Source organism: Apostichopus japonicus, chromosome 21 (genome assembly GCF_037975245.1).
Source record: "Apostichopus japonicus isolate 1M-3 chromosome 21, ASM3797524v1, whole genome shotgun sequence".
In the NCBI taxonomy this organism is placed as follows: Eukaryota; Metazoa; Echinodermata; class Holothuroidea; order Aspidochirotida; family Stichopodidae; genus Apostichopus; species Apostichopus japonicus.
Genome location: NC_092581.1, coordinates 5,348,408 through 5,359,830, shown reverse-complemented (window position 1 = coordinate 5,359,830; position 11,423 = coordinate 5,348,408).

The window sequence follows — 11,423 nt, the reverse complement described above, 5'->3', positions numbered from 1 at the left end:
ATTAATGTATGTCGTCCAGTTACAGAGTTGTTGACAATTGACAATTCATTATCATGGACGTTAAAATATGAATCTAAGAGACTGACTTCGGTCAGCTTGCAATGATGGCTTCTTCGCGAGTTCCTACTTACAGTAGGATCTAAAATACATACAATACATACATACATGACACGTTGGACATAATGCCAATGGGACTTAAATTAGTAAGCCCAGCGCCTTCGACGAGCCTATTGAGGGCGCTTCAACTTTTGAACACATAAGTTTTCATCTTAGTATACTTCACATCGGTGCCGATGCTATAGGAACCAATAAGTGACGAGCAAGAGACTTTGGCATAAAAAATAAACTAAAACAAAACAAAAACAATAGTCTACAGGTGAACCGTGAAATCATATATCCGGCCTCGACAATATTACGGTAAAAAATAACTTACGAAGCGGCCTGTTAAAATATGGTAATTTTAATGTCATGATAAATGCGCACTGCTAATAAGCAATTCAGTAAGCCCGCAATACTCTTTCATATTTGTAAGATAAAATAGCTAAGTTAGTTCAAAAATAATATTTATAAAGTATTATTTATAATACATTCATCATCCAAAGTGTCATTGCTCTTGTCACCAATCATTGAACACCCCCCCACTAACCCCCCACCCCTCCCCATTATGTTTGTATATACGTAATGACACATATCAATCTTTACCATCTTTCCAACAACCTCTTTCCTATGTTGTTTGTATAAGTGTGGACATGTAAAACAACTGAATGTTTCAGTCTTGTTTAGACTTAAAACTAACATTCAATCATCGGCTGGGCCGACAAAGGGAGAGTATTTATAACATTTATCATGGAAACTGGTGTTCTCAACCCAACCAATGTTCATTTATGTCGTTTCTGTATATACAGCTGCTATACATACATTTCAGACAAGCGCGTTTTACATGCATTCAACATGTTTGCGGATGTATAGGGGAGTGTCACTGTGGGATGGGAACGTGAATGGATGATTGGTTGGGTGGGGGGTGGGAGTAGGGGTAGGGGTGGGGTACGAGCCAATTACACGTGCTATACCTCTGGTCCAATGGTACAGAAACACTACGCCTATATCTCAAAGTAAATTGCGTGTGACGGTGACATGCTGCCACTTGTACAAAGTAACTTATACATCGACCGGCATCTAGCCCAAACTATCACCCTATAACCCAACCCCCATCCTAAACCAAACTAATCATTTTCCCGATGTAAGCCTCCTCGTTTCGTCTTGCGTATGAAATCGAGCCAGTTATCCACAGCGCTCTTTATTTCTGTACATGACATGCCAGCCTATATAGTGAGTTAATAAACATAACGGTCAGCACGTTATAACAATCGGCGATATATACAATATACATGACTTATATTATGGCATATAAATGTCATATGTATGTTACAAATAGTTTAACCATGTCACCGCTTTCGACCCTTTGATCTTTCTCGGTTCCCTCATATCTTTATATATGCATAATATTTCCATTCTGATTCCAAAACAGATATTTTAAATTTTGTTTTCTTCTCGCTCAAGCCGGGAAGCAACATTGAACAAGACCGATAGCGAAGAGATTAAGCACATCTCGGCAATCTTAAGAGTGCGTGTGGCGCCCAGGGCAATCTGAACTTCTAAGGGTTATATAGAACGACAAAATTTGATAAGTTTATGCAATGCGAGTTAATTTTCTTTTTGTTTCTCAAGTAGATAAATAAGTGGTTCTTGACTCTTGGGGTAAGCAGGCGTGATTTGAATTTAGATTACACACACACACGAATATAGTATACTATTATCTTGTTGTTGTATAGTAAACGGCAATATATAACCTTGTAAGACGTATACTATAATATAATGTATTATATGCATGTTAGGTACTGAAACTGTAAGGTTGATTAAACTGGCGTATGGCGGTTCAGGACAGGTTTCTATTTGGGGAGAGAAGTAAAGGATTTGTTATGTGCGAAACATACTAAATATTAAAACCAAAATAAAATCAAACAAAACTGTAAGCGAAACTGCTTATCCACTAATGAGCCTGTGTAAGAGAATGTGTAAAAGTAAGAGGGCCTGATGTTTCGATCCTAGCAGGATCTTCTTCAGAGGCTGCATGACAAGTTACAGTAACAGAAGGGACAAATACAAGCACAAAAATACAGGCAGGTTAATGAGCAGGGTGAACACAAAAGAGATGGATGTAAGAGGATTAGTAGACAAGGGATGGAGAGAAGAAAGATATGTCAAAGCAGAACCCACTCCCTTCCCACACCGTCACCCCTATTCCTACAGTAGAACCATATGTTAAAATACACAGAACACATTAATAATACTCCCCGCCCCGCTCAACACTCCACCCCGCCCCACACCCCGCCCCATACCCAATCAATAAACCAAGTCCATCCATTCCTCTGTTTGTCCTATACATGTTCTTGACGAGAAAACAGTAAAAAAACGAAACCAAATAATAACACATACGAGAATAATGAACTGTGACAAGTTTTGATAATTTCAACTAGGTCTAAACTACGCATGTATAAACATGTATGCATATATATATATATATATATATATATATATATATATATATATATATATATATATATATATATATATATATATATATATATATATATATATATATATATATATATATATATATATATATATATATATATATATATATATAATGTGTTGTTATTCATAATAGCTATGGAGCGAAATATGTGACTAGTTTGCAATAATATATGTCTGCTATTATCGACATACCGGCTATGAGAGTAGGCATGTATATATGCTACCCACATTATTGACATACAGCCCAGCTTATTTTTCGCATAAATCATAAATTTTCGGTTATAACTAAACCATGCATGCATTGCTGTTCTATATACCCTTAACTCTCAAGTGAGACAAGTGGTACATTGCGTTATAGTTTTTTTTGGGAGATATTGGTAGTTGAAATTGTCAAAAGTTGTACCAGAATCGAACAAGTGTGATTATCTTGTTTGAATCCTGACAGCAAAATGTTTTGGGATTCCCCCCCCCCCCCCGCCTCTCTTTGTTTTGACTTTGTATTTGATATAAGGTGGGCCGTTAGGGGATGTGAAGTTATCAATGCATCATTGACTGTAGTGTTATTCATGTGATGTTAATGCATCACCCATTTTATAGTGAATGTTTTTAAAAGAAAACCTTCACACAGACTTGTCATTGTGCATATATTTGACATCACACATGTTTGCTTCAACTTAACTTTCGTTACAAACACATCTCAACTTGAACTATTTTTTATCTCGAAAACGATAGATGGGCAATTTCACGTGGATGCATTGAATATGTTCCTCTTTTATCAGCCAAAAATCGTTTCTCAACTTTTAAATTGACTAATTTGGCAACTTCTACATTATTTAGTATCAAAGAGGTTCGAAAAAAAAGCATCATCATCTTTAAATCAGTCACCAGGTCAGAAAGCTACCAATGACGAGTGTTTGCCCTATATAAGCCCCTCCCCTTTCTGGCCCACGCCCCGCCACTATTTTCAAGTAGAGACCCCCGGATTTCACTTTTACGAACACCGCCTGATATCTGACGGCATATGTCCATGTGCTTCCATGCCATATAGCCTACATATGGCAGAAGTGTGAACCGATTTGTGGCACATTAGATGAACATTGCATTCTGGGTACAAGGCCTCTCTCATTTGAATACGTCATTATATTCTGTCAATTTGACTTCAGACACTTTCATCAAAATCGAAATATTGTAAAAATCAATGAATTGACATTTGTTAATAAAAAAAAACAGGGCCGCGTGAAGGCCACAGGAAATCCAAGGCTATTATTGTCGTAGATTTGTTGTTGATAATAACTATAACATGATACATGATCATTATATCTAGACTGGTATACAGTGTATAGCTGACAGAACCTATATCTAAAACTATCAAAAATATGGTTTCTATCTGCTACGAAAATAAAAAGTTAAAACTACATTGGACGAAAGTATTAACCATTTGACCTTGTTGAGCTGCGTAATATTCGCAGGCTAATTGTATTTGGCATCCTCTTCTTATATTGTTTATTATTTGAGAGAGGACAAAGTTATAGGTTAACATAGATGCAGAACAACTTCGACCGCCGAGATAACCTTTTCGAGTAATCGCGGAGGAGAGAGGCAGAGAGACAGCGAGAGAGAGAGAGAGAGGAGAGATCGCATAAGAGACAGCTAAAACAAAAAGGAGAAAGATAAGAGTACGAGATATAAATAAAATCAGATTCCTCCAGGTAAGGTGCCCTTGGGCATATGTATGACGTCAGTGCTATCAATGTGAAAACAATAATTAAATTAGTGTTTTTACTTTGCCCGATGCATTGGCATTGATTTTCACATATCCGTTTTCATCCGACCATATGCCACGTACACCGAACTCAATGGCGTGTTATCGACTAAAACATCGAGTCTCCTCCTGATGATGGTGATGGTGAATGCAACGTGAGAGAAATTGCGACAGAATTTAACGCAAAAAAGTCCTTGATAAAATTGCCACGCAATGTATATATATATATATATATATATATAAATATATATTTATATATACATATATATATATATACATATATATATATATACATATATTTATATATATATATATATATATATATTATATATATATATATATATATATATATATATATATATATATATATATATATATTTATATATATATATATATATTTATATATATATATATATATATATATATATATATATATATAAATAAATATATATATATATATATATATATATATTTATATATACACATCCATCACGTTCATAATTTATGGTATATATGTTTAGCTGACATTCAGAAACATAAATAATTATAACCAAACGAGAGAAAAAAAAAACACAACCCTGGACAAAATCCGACAAGGAAAATTAATATAGCGACCTTTGTTGAATGTATAGACACCGAAGGTAGAAAGAACGTTGTTTATTATAAAACAGTTACGCACTGGGGAGTGGGAACTTGACCATGATGGTATTTTAATAATTATACGGTGATATATAGCAATTGTGTAACATAGGCTTTTAAAGGAAATGATTGCGGTCGTGAATTCACTGATGCTTGAAATGATGGAAAGCAGGATTCAGTGTTTGGATTCTCGTTTTCAAATGACATGGGACGTTTGTAGGAACTGTATTATAGTAAACCAACATATTGATGCATATTTATCTTGAGAAAACTTTATTTAAAGTAATAAACCCCTGCAGTTCTTCGTTCTCATGGACCCCTCAAAATTGTAATTTAGTAACCAAGGGGAACAGGGCTTTCCGAAAATCTTTCGCACTAAAACTGTAGCTGCAAACTAACATAATTTGGCTAATAAAATAAGCACGTAGTAGAACAATTTAGCACGGTGGAGAGCCGAATTTGTCATAATTTATTACCGATGCATTTTTATGAACCGCTATTTGAGTAGAATTTAATTTAGTGTCTACGGTCTAATACTTCTATTCCGGTTCCCCTCTTATGTTAACGCTTTCAACATGGGGTACAGAGGATCATGGGTAAAGGTGAGAGGGGATGTCGGGAAGGAGGGGGGGGGGCGGAGGTTGTTGCATATATATGCAGCTTTTATTATTGCGATTATTTAAATATCACAAGTCTTGAATGGACTATTTAGTATGTAGTAAGCGTTCTAGCACATGCCTCTGGATTGCGCCTGGATATGTTAAATTGTATATAGTTTCTACTGTATTGAAACAAACACGCTTTATATCAGTTAACCAAAAATTACGCTTATGCATTTGCATTTGTTAATATTGACATTCGAAGAGAGAAAGAATCTCTTTTCCTTACTGATGACATTGCTCTTTCGTTTAAAGGCATTGAAGACTCGCCCCAAACCGCGTGTCTCCCTCTGAATAAAAAGTTAACTTTCCGTTGCTTGCAAGTGAAGTTTTCTTCTTGTCGATACAAAATGCAGACAGTAATGAAACGTAATACATTGTTATCTTTATCTGGACCTGAGATGTCCATCGCTGCTATGTACACTGTGCTGTGGGTATTGACTGCAGCTGTATGTATTGACTGTACACTAGTGTCTAATTACCGGCCGTATAGCAAGCTGTGTGTGTATTTTCTGGGATCGATGGTGGTGTCTAACACTTCTGTTACACCTCATTCGAAACTAGGTCAGATTACCGGAATCAGACGTTTCTTTTTGCGCGAGTCTTCACTCCCTTTAATGAAGGAGAATTGTAAATCTCTCTTGTATTTTAATTCTCTCTCATTATTATAATAACATACCATATGACACAACAAAACCATGTCCTCCTGTATTGTTCTCTTCTTTGCTACGATGTGTTGAAGATTTTTATGGACATGATATTATACGCAAACTTTTAATATGACTCATGTATGCTCGTTCATTACCCAGGACTGATAATTTCACAAAACAGTCCAAGTATGTAATTAACTGTTAAATGTCTACCTCAGCTATTATGTTGTTGTCTTATTGTTCATGTGCAAAAGATAGTACAAAAGATAAAAGCAATAATAAACTATATTAAATATTCCTTGATTGATCTTAGCTGTATCATAATATTTGTTTTCCCTATGTGGAATGTAAGTCAACATAGACAGACACACTGTCAACTCAAGCATATAATGTTAGGAACATTCTTTTTTTTTCGACTATGTTTTCAACATTCCCTCGGGACGGCAGCTACAAGGAAAGTCAAACTCCGTGACAAGACTAATATCTTCGTGATATCACGTGAGCTGTTGCATATTCAAACAGCAACACTGGAATTCTTTGGAATTCCTATACCTGAGAGGGAATTCTAACACTGTAGTTCTCAACTACAGATATTTTTAAAAGTATTTTCTGGAATATAGACTGTTTATTTATTTAGTTTCGCCGTTGCAAACCTTGCGGCACACGGCACAGTATAAAACTGGAATGCTGTGCTGAATGTTATGATAAATATCACACTCTCAACGATAACTTATGGAAAAGAAAAATTTATAGCAACCGAATATGTTTGTAAGGTAGTGTGCAAGGGCGTAGGAACCGGGGGGCTGGGGGGGGGGCGCCAGCCCCCCAGTGAAAAATGTGGAGGGGCGGAAGTATCATTCCGCCCCCCCGGTTCGCAAGTCAGAAAACCCCTTTTTCATTTCCAAATGAGAAAAAAAATCTCATTTGGAGCACCAAATTGCATCTAAGGCCAGGTGAAAATACAAAATTAAGTTTACAAAATGGAGTGGGTGTTGAAGTGTGCTATATTGCACCAAATTGCATCTGAGGCCACCTGGAAATGCAAAAAATTCCAAAGGGGAGGGGGACACCCCCTCCCCTTAGACCCCTCCCCCAGGCTGGCCATCAGTCTTCAGCCCCCCCCACTCAAAAGTACCTTCCTACGCCACTGGTAGTGTATGTTACCATAACAGCATAAGTCAGCTGAAACTTCACAACACAGGCTTGTACTTTGCTTGAGATTCAGGTTCACACATCCTTTAGATGATATTGAACCACTCACATTTGAACTCAACTATGTTAACAACACCCACCAACCCCCACACACATATGTTATATACTTCGTGTTCGATTTATGTGTCTATGTTATAAAGACAGTAGAGAATGGAATTACAGTAATTTATGACTGCATGTTACGAGATGTTGGTTACATTGACCCTGGATTATCCTTACCATATGGTGCCACCATATGGTGCCACCATATGGTGCCACCATATGGTGCCACCATATGGTGCACTGTCGGTTGCTGACAAAATACACAGGATGTCTTACGCTGAAGTCCGTAATAAATTCCTCCGCCCATAAAGTACGGATAGAAAGTTTATTTGTCAACGTTTGACTGTTTATAGCTAAGATGTGTTAATGATGGTAAATTGTCTTGTGGTTGTAAAGGGACAGCATGCCCCAGCATAATAATGCACTAATAATGCCCTATCATGCGTTATCATGCTCAATCATGGTCTATCATGCACTATCATGCCCTACCACGCGCTATCATGCCCTATCATGCTCAATCATGCTCTAATCATGCCCTATCATGTTATATCATGCCCTTTCATGCACTACCATGCCCTATCATGGTCCATCGTGCACTATCATGCTCTATCACCCGCTATCATGCGCTATAATGCCCTATCACGCTCCATCATGCACTATCATGCCCTATCATGCTCTATCACGCTCTATCATGCTGGGTTGATTGTTTCGTTTGATTCTTTCTTTTTTAGTTTATATTCAATATTTGAATTCATACATGCATATGGTTTTGTACAGTTTCATACTGTAAGTGCATAATATGTCTTGGAAAATATCAAACAATAAGAACACCTGTCTACAGGCGTCGAGAGCCTGGTCGGGCATCAGGACAGTTACATCCACCTGGCCTCTTTTTCGCAAGTTCCATTTTTTCCCCCTTAAATATATTATATAATGAGAAATATTCTCTTCGATATCCCATATTTTCTCGGCCACCTTATTGACCGCGGTCCCAGGTGACTGACACCTTCTACTGTTGAAAAAAGCGAGTCAGCAGAGTATAAAGTATAGTGAGTCTTAGAGAATATATAGAAGTAGATCTGTAGCTATAACCGTCATCGTGGTTAACAGTCACGGAGTTTACTACGGTACACTGCATGTGTATGATACATTCCCGTTCATTTTTTCCGCTAACAAACCAGGGCCACCTTGGGTTTTTGCTTTTCTACGGAACACTATCTGCTTAACATTGTTAAGAAAAGTAGCAGAATGCCAGGAAAATATCAGTATTTTACAATCAGAAATAAGTATACCGATATGAAAGTTAATATTCTATATTTAAAAATACATCCCCGCGAAAGACGCTTTCAATGACCTATGAAATTAGAACGGCATCACCTATAACCCCAAGTCTCTAGCCAGGCTCCAAACATATACATATCCATTACAACACGTATAACAATATGTGCATCACTCTGATGTTTTAAAGTTATTTTGAAGTGTATAGGCTAACGTTAACATAGTAGACACATGCTTAGCCGGACCTGTGCTCTTAAACATAATGTCTGTACACTACAGGTACAAGTAATAATAGGCTAATATAATAATATTCCAAATTTATGAAGCTTCTTATCCAATAAAATATAAATGTTCTAAGGGCGCTGTAGGTAAAATACAAACGAAGTAAACGAAATAGAGGTAATACTTATTAAATAATAATATAAAAGAATAGGTGACAAAGACGAAAAGCTAAATATTAATATCAAAGTTAAAACTGCAAAAACTATGAAAAACTATAGCAATACTAACAAATACAGCACAGAGAAGACTATGTTTTACATGTTTCTTAAATGTATTAATGTTTTTTTGGCACGCTTAGCTCCCTTATCAAAACGTCGATTTTCGTAAGTGGAAGTTTTAACTGTGGGGACACTGACCAGTGTAGGCCTAACGATACGCGGTGCATTCGCGTCCACATTCCTTTAATTGTTTTATCGTTTGTTGAATACAAAGAAGATAAATGAAAAGAATAAATATTACATAATAATGAAATCGGTATCTTTCTACCAGCTTTCAATACTCATTTCATTATAACAAATTCTAGTATCGATAATTCCTGCCAAAAGTGTTCAGTATATCTCTCTTTTTTGCTAATTTTAAAAGCTCCCTAGTAATTATCGATCAACGTTAATAACCTTATAGTTCTTCGCTTCGTTGTCATCAGGTGCAAAAATCGTTACCAGTACGTAAGTTATTTCGTATTTTGTGGCGAATTTCGATTATTGAAATTTTACGCCTTCTTGTGGCATCAAATGATCAACAAGGTCACGATTTCACAAACAGTACGTTCCGAACATTACATAAAGTTCAATACGAAGGCATTTATTATATGACAAATCCTGTAATCATAATTTATATACTGGTCATATTGATATTGTTATTACTTGTCATTTACTGCTGTTCGTTGCCTATGATGTGATAATATTTATAGACGAAAATATGTTAATTAATTGTATTATTGCATGAAACCGTTTAAATATCTATCAATTATATAGGAATATATTTCACTACAATATTTTAACCCGTTTAAACAAGGCTCAGATTTCCTAATTAAAAGAGACCCCCATGAAATTGTAATTAACATATTTTGGTTAAGTTTTATTCACATTGAAATCAGTTTATGTTGAATCTCACGCAATGTAACGAAATCTATCTACCGCTGAAAAATTCTGTAGATTCTTAGATTTTGCAATTTTTTTATGTTTTTTGTTTTTACTCTTTCTGTTATGTTTGTTCGAAAATATGTTATTAAATATAATTTAGCTGCTTACTATGTTGAGTAAATAAACCGTGATGTTTGAACAAGAATCCCACCATATTTTTTCTACTGAGGCGTCACAAAATATAATCAAATGGGCTAATGATTCAATTGGAAATCACCCGGACCGCCTGACGACAGTCAACTCGTTCGCCTCGATTTAATTCATGCAAATGACTTAATTTATGAATTTAATTGGAACATACCAAATGGACTTGCACTTTTATACAAATTCCTCTCACGACAGAAACTGTCACAACTCAATGTGTACATTGACAGTATAATATCAACGAATGTCACACATTTGTTGGTATTAATCAACCGGTCGATTGCAACCACTATATTTCATTACATTATTTATAAATCCATCGCTCATTTTTTATGACGGTGTGAATTTTTAATGGTAGTATTGTAGACTCACAGCAGTATATGCACGGACACAATGGTAGCAAAGCTGAGAGCCCTTTGTAAAATTCGACTCAATTTGTTGTTAATGACAAGAAGGCGTTAGCTCGTAAGTTATTTTCATTTTCCGCGCAGTTTGAACAAAGCACATGCGATATATCATTCATCGCATGAACGGTGTCATGGTATATATATATATATATATATATATATATATATATATATATATATATATATATATATATATATATATATATATATATATATATATATATATATATATATATATATATATATATATATATATATATATATATATATATGTATATATATATATATATATATATGTATATATATATATATATATATATATATGTGTGTGTGCATGTGTGTTGTCCAAATCTGGCACATATGTCAAACAGACCTATTCTATAATTCGCTTTATTCAAATGTCTAGTAATCTTGTAATCTGCGATGATGTGGTTCTAGCTGTGACGCCCAGGGGTGCTATTAGAAGTTCACATGAATTGTTTCTATGTCATGTAAAATTAGAAAGTTGATTTATCATCAGAGTTTTGCAATCATAGAACTGTGCTTCTATGCTAAGCCATTGTCTTCTTTTCTTCATTTCTAGTTTTGCAAGCTTCGTTTGTGTGTGTGTG